Source organism: Canis lupus, chromosome 6 (genome assembly GCF_048164855.1).
Source record: "Canis lupus baileyi chromosome 6, mCanLup2.hap1, whole genome shotgun sequence".
In the NCBI taxonomy this organism is placed as follows: Eukaryota; Metazoa; Chordata; class Mammalia; order Carnivora; family Canidae; genus Canis; species Canis lupus.
Window position 1 is genome coordinate 78217083 of NC_132843.1, and position 21926 is coordinate 78239008.

At 35.9% G+C, this 21926-nt stretch overlaps 1 long non-coding RNA gene across 9 annotated transcripts in view; it reads right to left on the bottom strand.

Moving 5' to 3' along the window:
- The window catches only part of LOC140635963 (uncharacterized), a 176078-nt gene that overhangs the window by 44736 nt on the left and 109416 nt on the right, over positions 1-21926 (bottom strand). For all 9 annotated transcript variants that reach the window (XR_012033331.1, XR_012033338.1, XR_012033336.1 and 6 more), the window contains 3 exons: positions 13408-13500; positions 11098-11208; positions 7067-7206 (listed from right to left, as the gene is read on the bottom strand). This is a non-coding gene — a long non-coding RNA (uncharacterized lncRNA). The remainder of the gene's footprint in view (positions 1-7066; positions 7207-11097; positions 11209-13407; positions 13501-21926) is intronic.

The following is a 21926-nucleotide window of genomic DNA, read 5'->3' on the forward strand; positions in this document are numbered from 1 at the left end:
TCAGCAGTTTAACACTGCTTTCTGCTCAGGGTGTGATCCTGGAGACCCAGGATCGAGTCCCATGTCAGGTTCCCTGCATAAGCCTATTTCTCCCTCTGCCTGTGTCTCTGCCTCTCTCTCTCTCTCTCTTTCTGTGTCTGTCATGAATAAATAAAATCTTTTAAAATAAATAAATAAATAAATAAATAAATAAATAAATAAATAAATAGAAATCTAGAAAAATTACAATAAATTGATGTCATTGGGAAAGCCTTTACACTGCAAGATGTCCCGTCCACAAAGCAGTCTTATCTCTCTCCCTCATCAATCTATCTCTTCATACTCCAACAAAGCCAACCAACCTCTAGGAAGCTTTTCTTGACCAACTTCTCCTGCTCCCAGTGGGACTTGAGGCCCAACCTCTATCTCAGTAATGTCTAATGTACACCTCTGTTATTCCATTTCCCTCACTTTATCATTATCTCTTTATTTGTTCATAAATTTGAGCTGTGGAAGCTCAAAAAATAGTGACTAATGAATGGCTGAACCAAAGGCAAAACTCTCAGAAACAAAGTGCAATATTCTGGCTTGGGTAAAATAATCAAAGGAACAACAACAACAAAAAACCCCAATCATAATAATAATCAAAGGAACCTAGTGATGATGGTATGTTATGGGATAGAATGGAGAGTCTGTGGAGCATGTTACTGTCTCCCTAGAGGCTTCTACTTTGTTTGCTTATTTTTATTTTAAATTTAAGTAAATGTTATACTCATTTTTTCCAGAATGGCATCTATTTAGTTGTACTTTGTCAAAGGCACGAGTTTGATAAAATTCTCAAGTTCCTTCAAGAATGTAAGGTGCCAACACCTGTCTTCATGGCCTCTCAGCACAGGATTTCTTGCACTACTGTGATAGGACTTTTCCATAAGGAAGAAGCTAGTGTGGATTTTATGTTCTCTGCATTGCCTTTACAGTAGAGGCCTATTGTGATACCCTTCACTAACTCCTGATCTTCTTGCACTAGTCCCCAAGGGCCCCCAATATCACTATCTTTATCCCCTTGCAAAAAGATCCAACATGGAATGCCTGGGTGGCTCAGTGGTTGAGCGTCTGCTTTTGGCTCAGAGCAGGGTCCCGGGATTGAGTCCCACGTCAGGCTCCCTGCATGGAGCCTGCTTCTCCCTCTGCCTGTGTCTCTGCCTCTCTCTCTCTCTCTTCTGTGTCTCTCATGAATAAATAAATAAAATCTTTAAAAAAAAAAAAAAAAGATCCACATATTCAGCATCTTGACCTGAAAAAAGAAAATTATCCACAAACACATTTAGTTGAGAGAGTGTGACCAAGTTAGGTCCTTGGAGAGGACAGGAGGCCTAGAAAGCAGAATATATCTCACAGTCTTCCCCGGTACAGAGGCCCTTCCTTTCCAGAGACAGCATCTTTCTTTAAGCCCTTATTTCAGTGGATACAAAAAAGGGGCTGAGGACGGGGGAGATTCTTTGCTATCATCACAGGCTTCCCATTAAAACTTGAGCTTTGATATTACCATATATTTCCCCTGGTGTTTCATTTTAAAAACTGAGTCCCTGTGATATCTCTTATTTACAGAAGATGCAGTTTGCCCAGCCTCATACCTGGGAAAGGGCACAGGCATTTCATTTTATCAGAGCAAGTATTCATCGTAAAATACAAGTAAAAGAAGCCAGACCTTTAACTTTCAACCATCAGCAAGTTCTCACTGCCCCCTGCATCTAGCTTTCAGGTGAAGATGTTCTGATGGAGCTGCATGAGGCCCACTCGTCCACTGGGAACCGTCCACACAGCACAGCTTTCATGCCATTAGCTTTGGCACAGATGCTTGATATAAAACCGCAGCTCTTCCAGGAAGAGCGAAGGTGGCCCTAACTTGGCAGACCTGCACCATTTACAAGGACGGTGGTGACAGTGGAACCCCTGGACAGTGTTGCACCAGCCACCTGATTCTGCTCATCCATTCTCCAAAATGCAGGTTTGCCCTCTGCAGGAGTGGTGGCTGTGAAGCACTGGGGTGGGGGGTGGGGGGTCAGAGAAATATATATCACGGGTCTCACAGAACTTGGCAGCACGTCGCTCTCAAGAGTAAAAACTGAAGCACGATGCCTGAAAACGAAATGTACAATTCAAGCAGAATTTTGCCAAACAGATAAAATAAAGTGAAATTATTTTTTCCTCACAGTAGTCCATCTTGTGATTTCACTAACAGAAGTGAAACGCTAGTTCAAGTCAGATATTTTGTATCATTTAAATCCACAAGCAAATTTGTTTTACCTAACAGTTGAGCAACCATGCAGAGAGTGCAAGCTCAGGGGAACAGAAAGCGAAAATATGGTCTTAGCAGCATGATTTAAATTAATTAAACAAGCGTTAATACCTTCAAGCATTTGCACACCATTGCTTCAAGGGTAAGCACTTGGTGCAAAAGCTATAATTTACAAGTTCTACCATTTTAATACTTTCTGTGTATTAGGTAGACGCAGTAGCTGTGTTAGCTGATGCGGTAAACAAAAGATACAGTTGAAAAACACATGCTATCATAATTAAAATGTTATGCTGACACTATCTTTCTTCCAGGATCTTGTAACATCTGTATTGACTGTGATAAGCATTGATTATCTGGAGTGATGTAAATATTTGGGGAGTTAATAACAATCAGGAGTTCAGTACATGCTAAGACACCAAAGATAAATCACAGGAAATTCAGATCAAAGCAGGTTTGTGAATAAGCTTGTTTTTATAGTTAATGACTAACTATAAAGCACATATACACATTTCTTTTCTCCAACGAAATGCACAAGGAAATGTCATAAAGAAACATCCCATCCTGTGTAGCATTTCTGTACATCTGTCGAATTTCCATATGTAGAGAGGAGGATGTCAACACACAGCACTACAAAGACTGAATTGATCCAATCCATCAAGTATTTAACATGCACTTTTAAAATCATTAAAAAGTTCTTTGAATTATTAAGACCTTTTTTCAAAAGAAAAAAAAAAGCCCACAACTTATAAATCTTGCATTTCCTGAGAGGTTAATTTAAGGATGCTGGGGTCAGCAGTTACCCAGTTGTAGCAAAGATTCTGAAATTTCCCTTCAAGTACAGCCTGATACTGAGTTGAAAGAAGAAAAGAAAGAAAAGAAAGAAAGAAAAGAAAGAAAGAAAGAAAATCTCATGCAGCCTTACCAGCAAGACATCTTACACTCATGAACATTATTTTGAAGAGTGAACACATACTGGAGCCACTGAATTGAGGCTCTTTTTCAGTACATCAAAATGGGTACAGAAATAACTGGTGGTCTATGACCTACCCCTTACATAGAGACAGATGGGTGCACAAACTTTTCAGAATATAAAGTCATCCTTAACATTTTTTAATCCTTTTTTAAGATTTTATTTATTTATTCATGAGAGACATAGAAAGGCAGAGACACAGGCAGAGGGAGAAGCAGGCTCCCTGCAGGGGGCCCGATGTGAGACTCGATCCCAGGACCATAGGATCATGACCTGGGCCAAAGGCAGACACTCAACCACTGAGGCACCCAGGTGTCCCAGTCACCCTTAACTTAATCTAAAAGCCCATCTAAAAGTTTTGCCTCCTTCTTTTCTTTACCCTCACCTATTGGCATTGAACTTTCAAAGCAACTCACTGTCTCCTGCCCCTAACACTTACTTCATCATAGTCCCAGTGCCTGAAACACATTCCCTTTACTATCTGCTATTTAACTGCTCCTGGGTCCACCATAACATAACTTGGTCTTCATATCCTCTGGAAACTCTTTCTTGATGCGCCCTACCCTGGGTCAAGTTCATTTTCAAGGTCTTCCCACAGCACCCTGTGAATATCCCTATCAAAATATTTACCACTTTGTACTGAATTGGCCATTTTTTAGTCTATCTCTCTATAGATCTTGAGCTCTTTGAATCAGGGACCAAGCTTTATGATCTTTATATTCCCAGGGAACAGCATATGGCTTCCACTCAACACATGCTCAGTGAATATGAAAGTAAGTCAATGATACGTTCATCCTCATGCTATAACATGATTCTGAGAAAGACCCTACCAGAAGTGTTCCACATCCAGAACAGAATGAAGACATTCTAAGCAAGTTTCAGGGTTCATTAATGCCCTTGACTGGTCTCAACAATTTAGAGAAGATCTAAATCCTTTGAGATCTAAGAGCAAAGTAAGAAGCTAAGAGAAAAATTAAAGACAATCTAGATTTGCAAACTAGAAACGTTTACCTATGAAAGCCAGTCAGTAATCAATATGATGACCAATATTTTTCAAAATGGCACAGGCTAGCAAAATGCTTCCCAAACTGGATTGCCGCCATCCCTGTTTATTCCAGAGGTGGGGGGTGGGAAGAATTGGAAGGGGGAGCGGGAGGAAACATGTCCATAAGACATATACTAGAGGATTTATAATAACCAGAAATTGGAAACATCGCAGGTATTCCTCAACAGAGGGATGGCTAACCAATCTGTGGTATATTCATAGAATGAAATGCCACTCATCAATAAAAAGAAACAAACAGCTGATACAGCCAACAACACAGATAAATCTCAAAACCATGCTGAGCAAAAGAAGTATCACACAAGAATATATATTGGGTGGTTTTCTTTCCATGAACTTCTAAACAGGCAAAACTAATCTATTATGAAAAAAGTCAGAACAGTAATCACTTATCCTGGAATGAGCCCTAAAGAGATGTTCTACTGTGATGATAGTGTCTTACACAGGCATAATCTGTGTCACCTAGAGGTTGCATAGGTGTGTATATTTATCAAAATGTAACAAATGGTACACTTAAGATTTGTGCCTTTCACTATATGTAATTTTTACCCTAAAAATAATAAATACATGCATTCTAGTTGATGATATACCTGCTGACATGTTTAGGCATGAAGTACACGAATGTTAACTTACTTTGAAATGCATCAAAGATGAGTCGATAGACGGAGAAAGGGATGGAAAGACAGACACAATACAGTAAATATAGTAAATGTTCCTCGTAGACTCTAGGTGGAAGGTATATTGCTACTCAAGTGTATAATTCTTTCAAATTTGTTGTATTCAAGAAATTTTATAAAACAATATTGGAGGTAAAGTATATATTCTGAATCCCCTATCCCAGAGTTACTCGGGGCAGAGGTATAAACCTGCCATTCATCTACACATTGTTAGATTATTAGGTTTGCCAAGTGACTTTTTAAACAGACATCAGCTGCAGGTTTACAGCATTGATACGTAGGATACTGAAATTTGGCCCAATGTAATAAAATTTTAAGAACCCACATCACAACCTCAACTTTTTTCTCTCATTTACCACAAACTGATGCCTGAAATTCCACCAATATGCTTTCATTTCATGAGAAAAAAAGTAAATAAGACAGTAAGTCAATAATTTACCCACAATGGCAAAATAATATAATAGAGCTTTCTCGGCTGGCAGTTATCCTAATATGTATTTTTTGTGGCAGGTATGGCAGTCAAGAACAGAAAAATCAAAAAGAATAAGAGCATGAGAAAATGCCCATGGCACCCCTGCCTCCTCTCAACTGTGCCTGAAGGGTGCCATACAGCATGAAGTGACCAAATGCAGCAACTCTCTGGGATATTGAAGTAAAGGGGGGTTTTGCCCCATATGCCTCAATTTCTTCAGTTGTGAAACAGAGACCATCTTTCCTAACTGTAATTTATCATGGTTCCAAGATCGAGTTGCCAAATAAAATACAGGATGCTTGGTTAAGTATGAATTTCAGATAAACAGTGAATATTTTTTTTAGTATAAGCATGTCCTTATGATTGTATCATATACCCTTATATTAAAAAAAAAAAACAAGATTTACTTGATATTCAACTTTAACTGGGCATCCTACTTCATTTCCTGTTTGTTGTTTGCCTTTTGCTAAATTTGGCAGCCCTCTTCCAAGGGAATGCAAACATTAGAATTTTAGCCCAGAACCACTGCTATTTTGATGAAAAATATGACTGAGAAGCCAGAGACTCATTTGGAAAAAATATGGTTATTACATGCACAACGGATTTCAGTATATGATGTGAATGGTATGTTCAAGCCATAGGTATGCAGGTGAGGCATCCTGGTTTTCCTGAAGATCAATGCTTGATTCTTCAGGGGCCATTCTGTGTCCAGCCTAAAAGGAAGAGTGGCTGCAGATAGATATGAAAAGATATGCCCCAAGATCTATGGATTGACGCAATTGTCTCCATGTGTAAAACTTAGCACATGACTGGTGAGAATGAAGGGAAAATACTTGATTTGGGTTAGTACATGTACTTTACACAACTCAGAGAAGGGTTGTTTTAACTGAGCTCGGCTCCAGCCAACTGCCTTTCTCCCAACTTGATGCAGAAGCAGGAAGACACTTCTTACTTGTCTGAAGTTAGGAGGAGTTCAAATAATTGCACACACTGAATGCCCACCCTGGAATCTAGAAGAGGTCACTGGGGCTAACTGAATACTCTGTTGTTTTATTTTAAATCCCACATGAAACAGTCACAGATAAAAAATGAGGTTTTCCTAAAACGCTGACTGAATCTGTTTTGGGAGGAAGGGGGTGGGCATCAGAGAAGCTGAAAGTTCCCTGCGTGAGCATTCAGCTTCAGGGTGGTGAAGTTAACTATTTCATTTTTCTTTTTAATATTTTATTTATTTATCCATGAGAGATAGAAAGAGAGAGAGACGGAGAGAGAGAGAGACAGAGGCAGAGACACAGGCAGAGGGAGAAGCAGGCTCCATGCAGGGAGCCCAACGTGGGACTCAATCTCGATCCCGGGTCTCCAGGATCATGCCCTGGGCTGAAGGCAGCACTAAACCGCTGAGCCACCCGGGCTGCCCAACTATTTCATATTTAAAGGGTATATTTAATTTCCAAAATCGGGAAATCCAATCTAGAGGCCACTAGGGTAGGAGTCAGACCCAGAAAACGTCTTGCTTTTTTCTTGTTCACCCTCATAAACATAGGCCATTGTGAAGGAAGTCTAAAAAGAGTTAAAAGTAAAAAGTTGCTGCTAGATAAAAGCTGACCTTCAGAGTGTGCCCCGGCCGTTTCTTCCAGGCTCTTTGTAACGTGCAAACCCCTTTACATGGTAGGCAAGGATTTTGAGTCAGGAATGTGTGACGTATTACATGGGCTTTTGAAATCTTGACACCAACTGAGGTCATGCCTAAAGAAACAAGAGTATTTACCTAAATTTGATCTTGTTGTCACATACATATGGACACAAATTATATTTCATATTTTCTGCAAACATAAATTCATTTTCCCTTTCTTTATAACACAATGTATTTATTATCTTATGCTATTTTAATTTCTCAGCTATTGTTCATTCCACCCGTTTAGTCCTCTACATATAAGCTTTTATTTAAAAAAAAAAAAGACTATGCATTAACTTCTCTTTCTATAACCCTTGCCCAGTTTTTTCTTTGCTTGTTGTAACAGTTTGTACCATACAGAGTCACCAGGATTAATTGTGTCTCCAGTCATTATCTTGTCCTTGTTTTTTTTTTCAGACTTGTGGCCTCTGAAATTTTTCAAAACAGCTCAGGACCTAAAAAGACATCTTCTTCACAATAGCATAAACTAATGCTCTGTAGACCCAACAATGGATGTTTATTGCACCTTACAAAACTACTTTAATTACCTTCAGATTACTGGTTTTATTCAAATAGATTCATTCTCAGCTAAGGACGCCTGTGGACATTTATAAAAAGTCTTTACAATGTAGTGTTCTATGAAGAATGATTATAATATTCTCCCCCGCTCATATAAAAAAAATAAAAAGAGATGGATCTGTATTAAATTGGAAAAAAAAAAAAAAAAAACGTTAGGCATTAACGTAACGGGGAGGTTTTCACTCTATGTGAGTTGAAAGCCTGGTACCTTAAGACTTAATTTTGTCTCCATGAATCCTGGCCTTGTTCCCACACGGCAACTACATCATCATAATCAGGTTAATACATATCAGCTCATTGAGCTTAACGGAGCCTCTAGTTTATGCTGACCCATTTACTTAGACATAATATATATGCATTTCTTTACCCTTGGCATCAACTGAAAAGATAAGATGTTTGAATATATCTATCTCTACCATTACTTGGGGGATATACTCCAAATTACTGCAAAAAAAAATAAGCAATTTGTTTCAAATTCTTAATTTATAAATAAAAACAATTTAGGCAATGTATACTGAACACTTAGTATCTCAGACACTTCATTTGTATTATGTCATTTAACATTTATAACATCTCTTTGAGGGATCTCTAATATCCCCCACTCTACAGATACAGAAACTGAGTCAAAAGGAAACTAAGTTAATCTGTTCAAAGTCCAAAGCAAGTGGCATAGTCAAAATTCAAACCCAGGACTCCATGATGCACCAGACCAACTTTTAATATTTAATTATATGTCTTCAATTATATTAATTATAACGCATTCAATTTTTAGGTTGGCTAATATATAATTTTATAACTACAAGGTATACATACAAAGCTAAATTATCTCTAACTTCCCTCCTATGATCTTAATATTTCAAAACGTTCCCTAAAAATTAATTCATGTGTGACCCAGTTCACTTAAACGAATCTCCATAGAGACGTGTGAATCTGACAGTCTTTTCTGGTCACCAGTCTCTGTACTATGAATTAAATAAATTCCAACATAGGCTTATCAGGTGAGGATGTGCGCTTGCCTTCAAAGCCAACACCTGTATATATATATATAAGCCATGTGGCATAGCTTTTTCATGTATGCAATAAAAATGACTGGAACACATGAAAATGCAGCCCTCAGAGGAAAATCATTACTAAACATTGACATCCTGTACTAACATTTCTATCTTTTAATAGGTAGCAAGTCAATTGAGATGGGAAACTCTTCAACTTTTTTTTTTCACCTTTAAAAATATATATTTACAGGAACAATTCCCCATTCTCTGGGACTCTTAGAAAAAAAAAGATCCATTTTTGGGGAAGTAAAACAAACAGTGGAGACAGGTGTAACACCGTCCCCCAAATCACCAACCCCCAGGTCCCCAGGCCCGGGCTGGGCCGGTGCTGACAGGAGGTGAGCCCAGGAGTCCTTTGAACCCACCCTCTCCAGCCTGGAATTCAGACAGGACAGGCTTTATGTCCCCCATTCCTCCCTCCCAACTCCAGGGACACTTAAAGGGTCCTTTGTACCCGCCCGCAGGAAATTGGGGCGGGTACAATTAAGTTAAAATGGTCAAATTGGTTTTGTCTCTAAACACAATCCACAGAGTCCTCTCAAAAAGCTCTTGTTATAAGACATAAGACATTCAAAACTCCCTTAATATAAATATAAGGCTGCTCAAGTGTGTTGACAAATGAGTTTAACTCAGATATTAGGAATCCCATCCAAAATTTCCTCTCTGCACTATCCTCCTTGATGGAACTTTGACTCTAACACTAGTCTTTCTAATTTATAATATTTTCATAGTTAGTCTGAGGCAAAATCATGAAGTCAGGTCACTTTATGTTTGGTCTATGAGGCATTGTGATTTATAAAAATATATATATTTCGTCATTCAGATATTTCATATATATTTGGTCTTCTCCACAGTTCCTGGCTCATAGCTCTTAATATCCTTGGAATTTCCTTATGAAAGCCATAAAGATATCTATCATTATGCTAATGAGGTGACTTTTGGACTTCACCTAAGGAATGAAGGCTTATTGCCAGGGGAATCAACCATGTCCCAGTCCCATTCCCCTGACCTCCAGGGATAGGAGACGGGCTGAAGCTTGAATCAATCATCAATGGCCATTAGTTTAATCAATCATGCCTAAGTAATGATGCCTCTTAATAAAAATCCAAAAGGACTGGGGATCAGAGAGCTTCTGGATTATTGAACACATGGAGATTTAGGGACATTGGCACACTCAGAGAGGGCATGGCAGCCCTGCCCTTTTCCCCATACCTGGCTCTGTGTGTCCCTTCCATCTGGCCATTCCTAAGTTATATCCTTTTATTATAAACCAGTGCTCCAGTATGTAAAATGTTTTTCTGAGTTCTATGAGCCACTCTAGTAATTGAACACAAAGAGGGAGATTATAGGAACCTCTGATTTATAGCCAGTTGATCAAAAGTACAGCTAGCAACCTGGGCTTTTGACTGCTCTCTGAGGTGTCTGTGGGTGGGGGGCCAGTCTTCAAAGACTGAACCCTCAACCTGCAGGATCTAATGCTATCTCTAGTAGGCAGTGTCTGAACTAAGTTGAATTCTAGGATACCTTGCTAGATGTCTGAGAACTACCTGGTGACACAGATGTTGGAATTGGTCTTAGAACTTCAAAAGAGCCGGGATCCCTGGGTGGCGCAGCGGTTTGGCGCCTGCCTTTGGCCCAGGGCGCGATCCTGGAGGCCCGGGATCGAATCCCACGTCGGGCTCCCGGTGCATGGAGCCTGCTTCTCCCTCTGCCTGTGTCTGCCTCTCTCTCTCTCTCTCTCTCTGTGACTATCATGAATAAATAAATAAAATCTTTAAAAAAAAAAAAAAAAAAAAAGAACTTCAAAAGAGCCTCCTCTCCATTCTTAAGAACTCCAGCTACCTCTTCTTCTCTAAGTTGCTATCTTCCTTCAATACTTCTTTTACAACCAGCCATCCTGGGTTTTTTGACCCTATCACTTCACTGGTGAAGGAAAAGCAACAAGACTGCCAGTCTAAGGCAAAGCATCCTTTGGGGGAGAACTTTAGGCACCAAGGCTCTGAATAGGGAGGCATTTGGGATTAAGATCAAAAGAAGTTCAAAAGCATGAACCTCTTATATTCATGCTAAGATCAGTCTACAGATAACTTGAGTCAATACCTCCCTCCTTTCCTTAAAGTTATGGAAAACGGAGGAAGCGGAAAAAAAACCTTTGCCTTTAATATTTGAAATAGAAATCAGAGTCAAGGGAATTTGCAGAAAGTGTAAGTAGTCCTTAGTCGACCTTCATTCTAAAGTAGGAAACCCACCAAAACTAAAAGCGAAATTAACGAATCCCATTGCAATGTTTGGCAGCCTTAAAGAAGGCATCAAGAGAACTAGATGTCTCACCAGATGTAGCTCACATTCCTATGGTGAATTTCTTAGACAGAGATCTTCAAACACAGAGTCCAGGTACTCTCCAGTGGACGGCACTTTCATTGCAGAGTGATTAGTAAAAAGCTTTCAAGCGTAAAGGATAAAATATGAATTCAATTGAGAAATGAAATGATAAATTTCAACTATAAAAGAAGAGCTTTTCCATGTATTTTGTAAAACGAATGATAATGAGTAACAAATTGCTGTGATATTTAGATTCCATAGGATACATTTAAAAGAATGATGTAGCTATTTATTTTAGTTTTATGGTAATCAATTTCCAGACCCACATATTCCATATATACTTTCCTAAACTGATCTGCTTAAGAGTGAGTCATGGTCAGGGCATCTCACCTATCCTCCTTTCCCATCTTCCTTGCACAATTGCCCTTTACCCTCTTTACAAAAGAAAGACACTTCTTGCCCTTTCTGAATCTTATTATGCTACACTGTATGAATTCTTTGAGGTGGCAAAGGGACAATATGAAATATGTATGTCTACTAAGCCTCTGTTAATCAAGACATGAGCCTGCTTTCCAGTTGTGTATTTTGTATGATTTCGAGGCGGTAAAAAGTTTCACATTGACCTTTGACAGTTCAACACTACATCCTGGGTAGAAATAACATATGTCAAAGGTAACTGATGGTTATATTTCCTTGGCCATGTATTCAAACTCATAAAAGAAACATGTTCATTACTTTTCCAAAAGAATATTGGGTATCATAGTGCGCTATATTCATTTCTCCTCCTTGGGAATGTCTCCAGCTTGCCATCAACCATTTCTCTGAAACCTATTTACTCTTCCAATTCATTTATTTAATTTAAATGAACTCAATAGGAAGATGTTGTGGATCCAAATGTTATGATTGCTCTTAAAATTTAATCACCAAGGCAACTTTTGTAGGCACTGCACTTATTAATAGTCCAATAACTTCTCTTCCTTTAAGGTTAGTTTTTATTGAATCTTGTCTCAACTAGCAAATGTGGTATTTATTTATAAGACACATGAACTAATTGAAGGAGAAAACCAGATCCATCATCTGAAGAGATACTATTTCAATAAAATTTTACTTTTGATGTTTAGTATTTACCAAAATGTGAGATGTATTTATTATTTATTGTTTTACTCAGTCATGCACTAATAATATTAATGTTTCAACCCAGAAGGTGTTTAAAAATATGTTAACATGAATGAGTTTATTATTTTTAATAATTTTATTAACATTTTCAAAATGCAAGCTGTTTATTAGAAGTTTTAAAATTCATTCATTTAAAAATAATAAACTCATTCATGTTAACATTTTTCATGTCTTATGAAAAATAACCACATTTCTCAAAAACAAAACAAGTTAGTAAGAAGGGTGATTCTATTACATTTTTGCAAGTATCTTTAACATCTGGCTTAGAAGACAACTGCATTCTCATATCTGCTTCTGCATTTAACCTATTTGATAATCCATTTGGTTAAAATATATGAAGAAAATTTAGTCTCTCAAAGATATGTAACTGGAAAAGGAGAGTATTTTAATTAACTTTTTAATATCATTGCAGATATTCTTTTTTGACACTACACCAAAACTCAACAAGTGGTAGTTCCTTAAAGGTTAGTTGCAATGTGAATCTGAAAGCATCAGTGAAGTCTTCATATTCTGTTACATACCATTGACCTATCTTGGGCTTTGAATGGTGTTTCTCCTGTGCATGATTTTGAAACTTTTTACACTGGTAATTTAGAAAATAAGTATTCACCTAGGTAAGCAGATTTTCCAGGGGTTGAGACATTTCATTATGCAATATCAAAAATTCACATTAGCTATCCCCACTGGTCTCCAGAAAGGTCTTGACATTTTGGGAAGCTGCCATGTTCCCAGTAGCCAACACAAATTTTCCAAAATCTACATTTTGTTTGAAAACTTTACTTGTATCTCTGACAAGTACTATCAGTTGTCTTTCTTGACATGATAGACTCACTTGGCTCATTTTTCAAAAAATGTCTAACAAACATCCGAGTCTGAAGAACCATAGTTTTTCTATCAATAGCTCTTTCAGGTAAAATGTGGTTAATGATAAAAAAAAAAAAAAAAGTAATTGATTTAGTTACCCACTGAAATAATTGCAAAATGCTTTCCCTTAAAATAACTGTGTGTTCCCATGTTGGCACACAGAATATCAAAAATATGTAGACTCAAGGGTCAAAAATTAATAAAATTAAAAAACATTCTTAAATGCAACTGACATTTTTTTTTAAATCATGATTTTGTGGAAAGGAGGTATACACTCACCAATAACTACAGCTGAGCGCCTATCTTGGTTCTTGCTAAAATGCCAGCAGTTTTATCCACCATTGCTTTTGCATCCTCAGTATAAAGGCTAACCTGGTGGGAAAAGCAAATAAGTGTTTATTATCTTTATGAAAATATCATTAATCTGGCAGATAACCTGAAACAATCTTCATAACTCCATGGTCCATGGGCCACATAGCAAGACTAGGGCTAAGCTGTTTTGACTCCATTGAATACATTTAGAAAGTAATCTAACCAACATAAAGTTTTAAACATCTATAATTCATCAGAAATTGCTACTATTCTATGTCAGCCACTAATGTAAAACAAAATTGTACATGTCAACTTAAAGATGTAGAGCAGTTTTTCAAAGATCTTTTAGGGGAAATATGATTCAAAATTTTTGAAACTTATTCCTAAACCCAGGCAAGCAAAAATACAACTGTAGGAGCCACATTTATTATGTGTTTACCTGGATTTTATCTTATGATAGTTTTCCAACAAAAAAAAAAATCCATTAGAGGATTCAGAAATATTAAAGTATCTTTGTCTTCAACTCTCCATAAATTCACATTTTCTTAAATTTAAAAATAGCATATTAAAATTATTTAAAGTAATAATGAATCCCATGAGCCTACGGCCTTAACACAACTCTTTATTTTTATACATTATTCACACTAAGCACTCACAATTTACCTAGATGAAATTGTAGTATACAGAACCATCTGGAATGTAGAAATTTTTTAAGTAAAGCAAAGTATAAAGATATAAGAAATGCTACCATGAGACATATACTATTGACATTTTATTTCCTATTTTTTCTTTATGTAAACACATATTTACATAGATATACACAGAGACTTACAATTAGTATCATTTTATGCCTGTTTAAGTTTCCTTCCTTTTCTTTAACTTTGTAAGCATTTTTCCATCTGCTTAAATATAGTTTAATAACAGTATTAATGACCACATAATATTCCATTATATATACTCTAAAACTTATGCTTTTCTCTCATCTTCAATTTTATTATTATATATTAGACCATATAAATCTTTGTCTACAGCTACGATTATTTCTCTAGAATAATATCTTACGAGAGGAATTAGTGAATCAAAGGGTCAGAACTATTTTCATGCCAATGTTACCACCAAGAAGATTATACCAATTTACATGCGCACCAGCCCTAGAAGAGTACATTTCTCAGAATGCCTGCTAACATCAAATATCACTTTTTTTCTCATATTTGCCAAACTAATAAACAGAAAAGGCATATGATTAAGTTTATACCTCTTTGTGCTGAATATATTTCTTAGTTTACTTCCAGGTGATTATTTCCTACTGTGCCTTGCCTAACCATATCTTTTGCCCATTTTCTTTTTTTCATTTCGGGGATCTCGTTTTTTTGCTAATCCATTTTGATGAGGTCTTTTTATGTTTAATACATTAGCCCTTGGTCTCTCCAACACCAGTGATAAATGATTTCCTAATTTTTATTTGTCTTTTGGGTTTATATTTTCAAGAGTGATTTTTTTTATTTTTAAATAAAATATAGATATATTTTAAATAAATGATAGCCATTTTTACTCAGTATTCTGTCTACCAGGAAGACATTTTATTCATCATATTTCTAATTTGTTATATAGGTTTTTAGAAAAATTATTGGTTTTGATGATCAGCTAATTAGCCACATTACCAATAGTTTTTCCTAATGGCTATTTCAGTTGATTGTCTTGAATATTTTTGGAGGGACCATAAAAATAATCTGAAAGTAAGTGTATTTTTTCTTCTTTTTTAATAGCTTTTAACTCTTAATAATTTCTTCATGCTTATTGAAATGGCTAGAATTTCTAGGATAATATTGAATAACAATAATCATTACCATCCATCCTTGTTCCTAATTTTAGTTGAAATAGTTCTAATGTTTCTGTTAAGTAGTATGTTGACTGTTGGTTCCAGATATTTTATTTTAATCAGACCAAAGAAGAATACTTCTGGTAATAGTTTATCATCATAAAGAATCAATATAGAATGCTGTTAATACAAACCTTAGCATCTTTTGCGATGATTTTTTTTCACATATTTGATGATACCTGTAATAGACTCCCTGATAATAAATATAAATTCTCTTTGCTATATTGTTATTGTTTTTATGTTAGTGTAACTTTGAAATTTTTTTGTATCTACGTTCAAAAATAAAATCTGCAAAATTGGTTGTAATTTTCCTTTTTTGTGTCCTTTGAAAAGTTTTATATCATGCTTACATTTTAAAAATTAAGATTTTCATAATTTTCCAGAGTTCTTCAAAAAAAATAAACAAGTCACTAGAAAAAAACATTAGGCCCTCAACCTTGTTTATTCAAAATAGTAATAACAGTTTAAGTTTCTCTCATGTTATTAGTCTCTTCAAGACTTTTACCCCTTGATTACAAGAATTTGTAGTAAGTATATAAGAATTTCTTCGATTATTTTCAAGTGGATTACCATGAACTTCTCTACAGTGTTCAATTGCAAATACTCTTTTGCCTCTCTGTGTGCTGTTCAACACTTTTTCTCATGTATACTTTCATTTAATATTGTTTTCCCTTGTTGTTAAATAGAAGCCAGAATTTTCTCAACATTTTTGCAAATAACCAAGTCTTAGACTGATTTTTCAAGTCTCTGCATTCCTGTTTCTGATATGTTATTCTATCTATGCTTCTGTTATGGCTTCTCCTTTTTTCCTAAAGTTTCCTTTATTATTTGTTTTCTAATATTTTGTGTTGAATGTGTAGTTGATGTATTTTCATTATTTCTTTTTATTTTTAAATCATTTGTAAATCAATTTTTCTCTATCACTTTGTGGCAAAAAATCCATTAGTGATGACAAATATGTTTTATGTTTTTAAAACTGGTCATTGTGGCTTTAACTTCCTCTTTTGCCAAATAAGCATTTAGGAAAATATATGTAAAATGTCCCATGGAATACTCAACTGTAATGACTATATTTTTCATATTTTCTTTATTCCAACTGATGTTTTGGCTACCTGATTTATCCAAAGCTAAGAAAAGTGATGTCTCCAACAATAATCTGGTTTTGTATTTTAAATTTTTCTTATACTTGAACGTAAAAATGTATCATGCTTGTGAATCTTATACTTTACTAATAAATACTAATCATCTTCATCCAGTTCTATTTTGTTTGTCTCACATTTTAATAAATCCAAAGCTATCATGGCCATCTCTTTTTATAATGAATTTCTTTCATCATTTAATTGAACCCTTCTATAGAAATTACAAATAATATACTCTGGGATTTTTTTGAGCCTTATCTGAGAAATTTTCTCTATGAATTTGAATTTTAACTCATGTATTGTTGATTACTAAAACACTTGCTTTTACTCTGTATTTATTTTTCTCTGACTTCTTTTCCTACCTTTTGCCATATGAATTGTGCTTTGTTGGCTATTAGCTGTGTCTCCCTCACATAAGACTTTGATGAGCTCTCAGAACCAGACTGGTTTCCTCCCACTCACCTCCACCTCCGCCAGTCCCCAGGTTATTGCCACAAAATAATTGTTACATTTTGCATCTTTTCTTTAAAAGTTGCATTTGTATTGGCATTGAACTTATCCCCAAAAGTTATAAATTTATTCTAAATTCTCCATGTGAATGTTTTTGATATTCACTGCCATTTCTTTTACAGTACAAAGTCTCCATCCTTGAACTCTTAATTCTGCTTCATCTACCTGGTGACAGATGTAAGCAATTTTTTTTTTCAAAATAGTAAAAAGAATAGAATTTGGAACACGTGAACATGAATTATGTGTCTGGATACAACATTTTAAAGTCAGAGTCTTTTTCCCTCAAAACTGCAGACGCTATTATACTATCTTCTGATCTTTCATATCACAGGAGATAAAGCTGAGAGCACCTTGATTTTTTACAGATCACTTCTTATTACCCTCGTATGCATTTAAAGCACTTTCTAATTTAACATTCTAATTAAAGAGTAAGTTATTTTCTTATCACTTAAATAATAAGTTATTGACCAAAATAGGTTAACATACTGGCTTTTCTTAAGTTTCAGACATATTTAGTCACTTTCCACTATTTTCTCCAGTAAAACTTCTTGGCATTAATCTCTAGACCTCATCCTTGACCTCTGCTTCCTCTCTCATCACTTTCCACTCTTTGTCTCTTACTGAGTATTATGGGCATTTGCTCTCCATGCCGGCAGTGGAGCTGGCAGGCACACACTTAATTTTTATCATAGGCACCACCGTCATTTAAATATTTATGTCTCCCCAAAATTCACATGTTGAAACCTAACCCACAGTGTGATGGTCCTTTGAGGTGGGGTGTTTCGGAGGTGATTAAGTCATCAGAGTGGGGTCCTTATGGATGCCCTTATAAGAGAAACCGAAGAGCTCCCTTCCCCTTCCACCATGTGAGGACTCAGAAGACTGCCTGTGAACCAGGAAGCTGGCCATTATCAGGGACACCAAATTTGCCTGTGACTTGAACTTGCCAGCCTACAGAACTCTGCAAAATAAATTTCTGTCGTTTATAAGTCATCTGGTCTCTAGTATTCTGTTTTAGCAGCCTGAACAGATTAAGACGTACACATTGCATATAAGTCTTACTATAGAGTTTTCAGATTCATGCAAAATCTTTTTCTTACCTAACTTCTGTATACTTTACACAACTGATCTTTCATTTGAGCCTCTTCTTTCCTTAAGCTTTCTGCTATATTTTCAGAGTTCATGTCTAACTAAATTTTCATGAACAATGCCAAACAATATAAATTTTTTTCTTCTGATTCACTCTTCCTTTTACTTATTGGTACCTTATATTTAGATACATTCTCATATATATGCATATATTTACCTATCCCTTCCTAATACTAGGTGCAGGAATCCCCACTTTTGGAAAATTCACCCTATGGCAGTTTGCTTCTAGAAAAGACCTGCATTAGAACTTGTTTTTGCAAAAAGAAATCTGAGGAGAATTTTCTCTTTTGATGAAAAGAAAGTGAAAAGTGAAAATAGCACTGACCATCTGTTTTAAAGCGATGCACCCATCTAGAGGCAGCGTGCACCCCTAGTATCAAGAGTGATCCCACCGAGCTTCTACTCCCGGAACTACACTCAGTATGTTAGCATCAAGCCACCATAGCTTTGAACACTGTGAGCATCTGCACTTCATCCTGATTTATTTTGTGCATCCGTTAACAAGATGTGTCCTAAGGTATCGGAAAAGCCTAAGACAGGTTATTTTTGGGGTCTGGGAACGCTCAAAAATTTTTCCATGTAAATTAGTGGTAATTGCTTCTTAGATTTATGCCATTTGAGCTCACATAAGTTTCATAGGAACACTGTATTTTCCTATAGCAGGGAAAACTCTACATATGTAAATATGCACACACATACACACAAAGTTTTTGCTACCTACAGTTATTAACTATACTGGTTTTCATTATTTATTTTTAAAATAAATAATAAAACTTCACTAGTGAGATAAATAATTTCTATATTTTATTAGTTATTTGCAATTACCATTCTTCTCAAAAGTTTATTTGATAATTCTACCATAAACTGCTTTGTCTCTAATAATTTCCTATTCGAATGTCTCATGCTCCTCAGCAATAGTTAAGTTCCCCAAAAAGCTAACCTCTATTTACTTTTTACTCGCTGTAGTACTTATCACAATACCTTGCACATAACCAAGTATTTAACAAATATCTGTTATTTCGTTGTTAATTTGAAAAGCATTGGGTGCGGCAGCCCACCCGCTCAGCGGTTTAGCAGCACCTTCAGCCCAGGGCGTGATCCTGGAGACCGGGGATCGAGTCCCACATCAGGCTCCCTGCATGGAGCCGGCTTCTCCCTCTGCCTGTATCTCTGCCTCTCTCTCTCTCTCTCTCTTTCATGAATAAATACATAAAATCCTTAGATAGATGATAGATAGATAGATAGATAGATAGATAGATAGATAGATAGATAGATAAAAGCATTGGGTGTTATATATAAGTGATGAATCACAAAATTTTCCTGAAAGTATGGAATTGGTAAACATCCGATGACATAAATGCATAAATAATAAAGAGAAAAAGAAAATCTTTGAACTCATAATTTCTCATCTACAACAGTGCCAGAAGATCGGGATGAAATAATTGAAATTTTTGATGTGCTTTAATCTAAATAATTTGGGGCTTTTGTTAAGCCTAACCTACACAAGATTCTAAATAATCCTACAAGTAAAACAATTTATCACTTTGAATTTTATTTTTACTGTAAAACAACAAGCCACATTTGGCTTCTAGTATGTCAAAGGTCTGGTAAAATTCCAGTTCTGAAGATGATCTCTCTTTTGTGGTTCAGATTGAATTTATGAGTTCTGAGGATTTGCTTAATCAGAAGCTTAGGCATGGTTTACCTAAGCTAGAAAGCACATCGCCTTCAAAAGAAGACACCAAAGGATATGCTCTAAATTCTACATAGCCTGTAAAATATATTGATGTGGGGTGTTGAAATTTTAATAGGTAAAGTTATGAGCAACTAGAAAATCCCCAGTAGCCTAAAATATGTGAGAAATTCACTTAAGACTGAGAAGACTTAATTTCCCATTTTAATGAGTTTTAATTCTTATCACACCAGTTTTATTTAAAAGAGATGACTTTTTCTATCTAATGGGTCAGCCCTATGATGTATCAAAACAAACACCTTCTTTTTTCCTTTTTTTTCCACAGAATTCAAAATCTGGAATAAATAAGAGAAAATATAAAATATACAGTACTATTTCAATATCTTCCCCCTCTTCTATAGAGTTGTTTTATAAGCGAATAATTAATAAACATATTCATTTGAGATCCCTGAGTATTAAATTATGCAAAATTCTATTGACACTCAATTTTCCAGTCATCAAAAGCAGTTGAATTTTCATGATGCTATATAATACTTGTTCTGTAATTCATCCCTAATGTTCAGCTGTTTTAAAAAATGGCATCACTCTTTATGGTACTATTTCCAGAAAAAACAAATAAGATTTAGAAAGCAATATAGAATTCTGAGGTGTGAATCATGAGATGAAGTTTCTATTCATGGGACACCTGTTGCAAAAAAAGGAAGAAAAGAGCAAATGATAATACATGTCCCTTGCTCACACATGTGAAAAAACAACTCACAGATACATTTTTTTGGTTTAAGATGAAAAGTATTGTGTAAATAGAGAATAGAACACTAATTTCCATATCCTTGGGATTATTTTGTCAAATACAAGAATCATTCATCTGCACTGGGTGATATATGATATGTCGGCAAATTGAATTTAAATTTAAAAAATTTTAAAAAAAGAATCACTCATCTGGCTCTATTCACTAGTTTTCTTCTCATTTCTCCTTTTCACGTCTTCTTCTCTAAGCATTAATAAAGGAAAAGAAAAAAAAAAGACTAGAAAGAAGTTTACCAAGACATTAGCAGACACTGATACTGGATAATGAGATGTTAAGTGATTTTCTTGTATGTTTTTTTATTTTTCCAAACTTGAAATACGAGTGCATATTCTTTATAACTGAAATTGTTTAAATTATATTCTTTCTGTTTCAGTGAGCATAATAATAAACTGTCCCATGTAATAGAAATGCTGCTCACTTAACTCTTGACCATCTCACTCTGTTGATATCCCATCCACAACCTTCCAGCATCCTCAGGCTGCCCTCCAGGGCCCTAAATAAGCATGTGATCTATCTCACCGAGCACTCCATACAATGACAATACCAAGGCTGCATAAAGAGGGAAAATCTAAGAAAAGCCATTGGATGAGGGCTTGAGAACCACCCACAAAATTCAGTTCAACAGGGGCTTTCTAGAGACATGTTCCTCCCCTGGGATGCCTGCAGAAAGCTTCCTTCCTATATAAATTTGCCAGAATTCCTCAACTTGCCCTGCAGGGTAGAAACATTAAATCAATATTCAATTACTTATGACTTTCAATTTTTAATTAACATGCGTTTCAACTAGATGGTTGAATGGTCCTTTGTACTTTGAGAAGTCATTATCAGGGGTGTTATTTTCAGCTCCTTTAAAGATACGTACTTAATTATTTATTAAGTGTATGGTTTACATTGTGTCAGACCTCCAGACACCCAGTAGGAGAGATTATTAAGCAGATTAGAGCTGATATCTAAAATCTGTCCATAGCCACTTTAACTAAAGCATAGCCAGGTAAGAATAAAAATATTTAACACATATACAAGAAGAACTGGTCAGAAATCACATGCCACCTATACATACAAGCTGTTGTCTCTGTGTAGATCTGCAAAGCTACATCTTCAAAAAAGAGTGGAATTCAGAGAAGGCTATAGTAAATTTTGCACTTAGAAATAGTTAAACACTTTTAAGGGACGCCTGGGTGGCTCAGCGGTTAAGTGTCTGCCTTCTGGCTCAGGGGGTGATGCTGGAGTCCTGGGGGTCGAGTCCCACATTGGGCTCCCCACGTGGAGCCTGCTTCTCCCTCTGCCTGTGTCTCTGTTTCTCTCTCT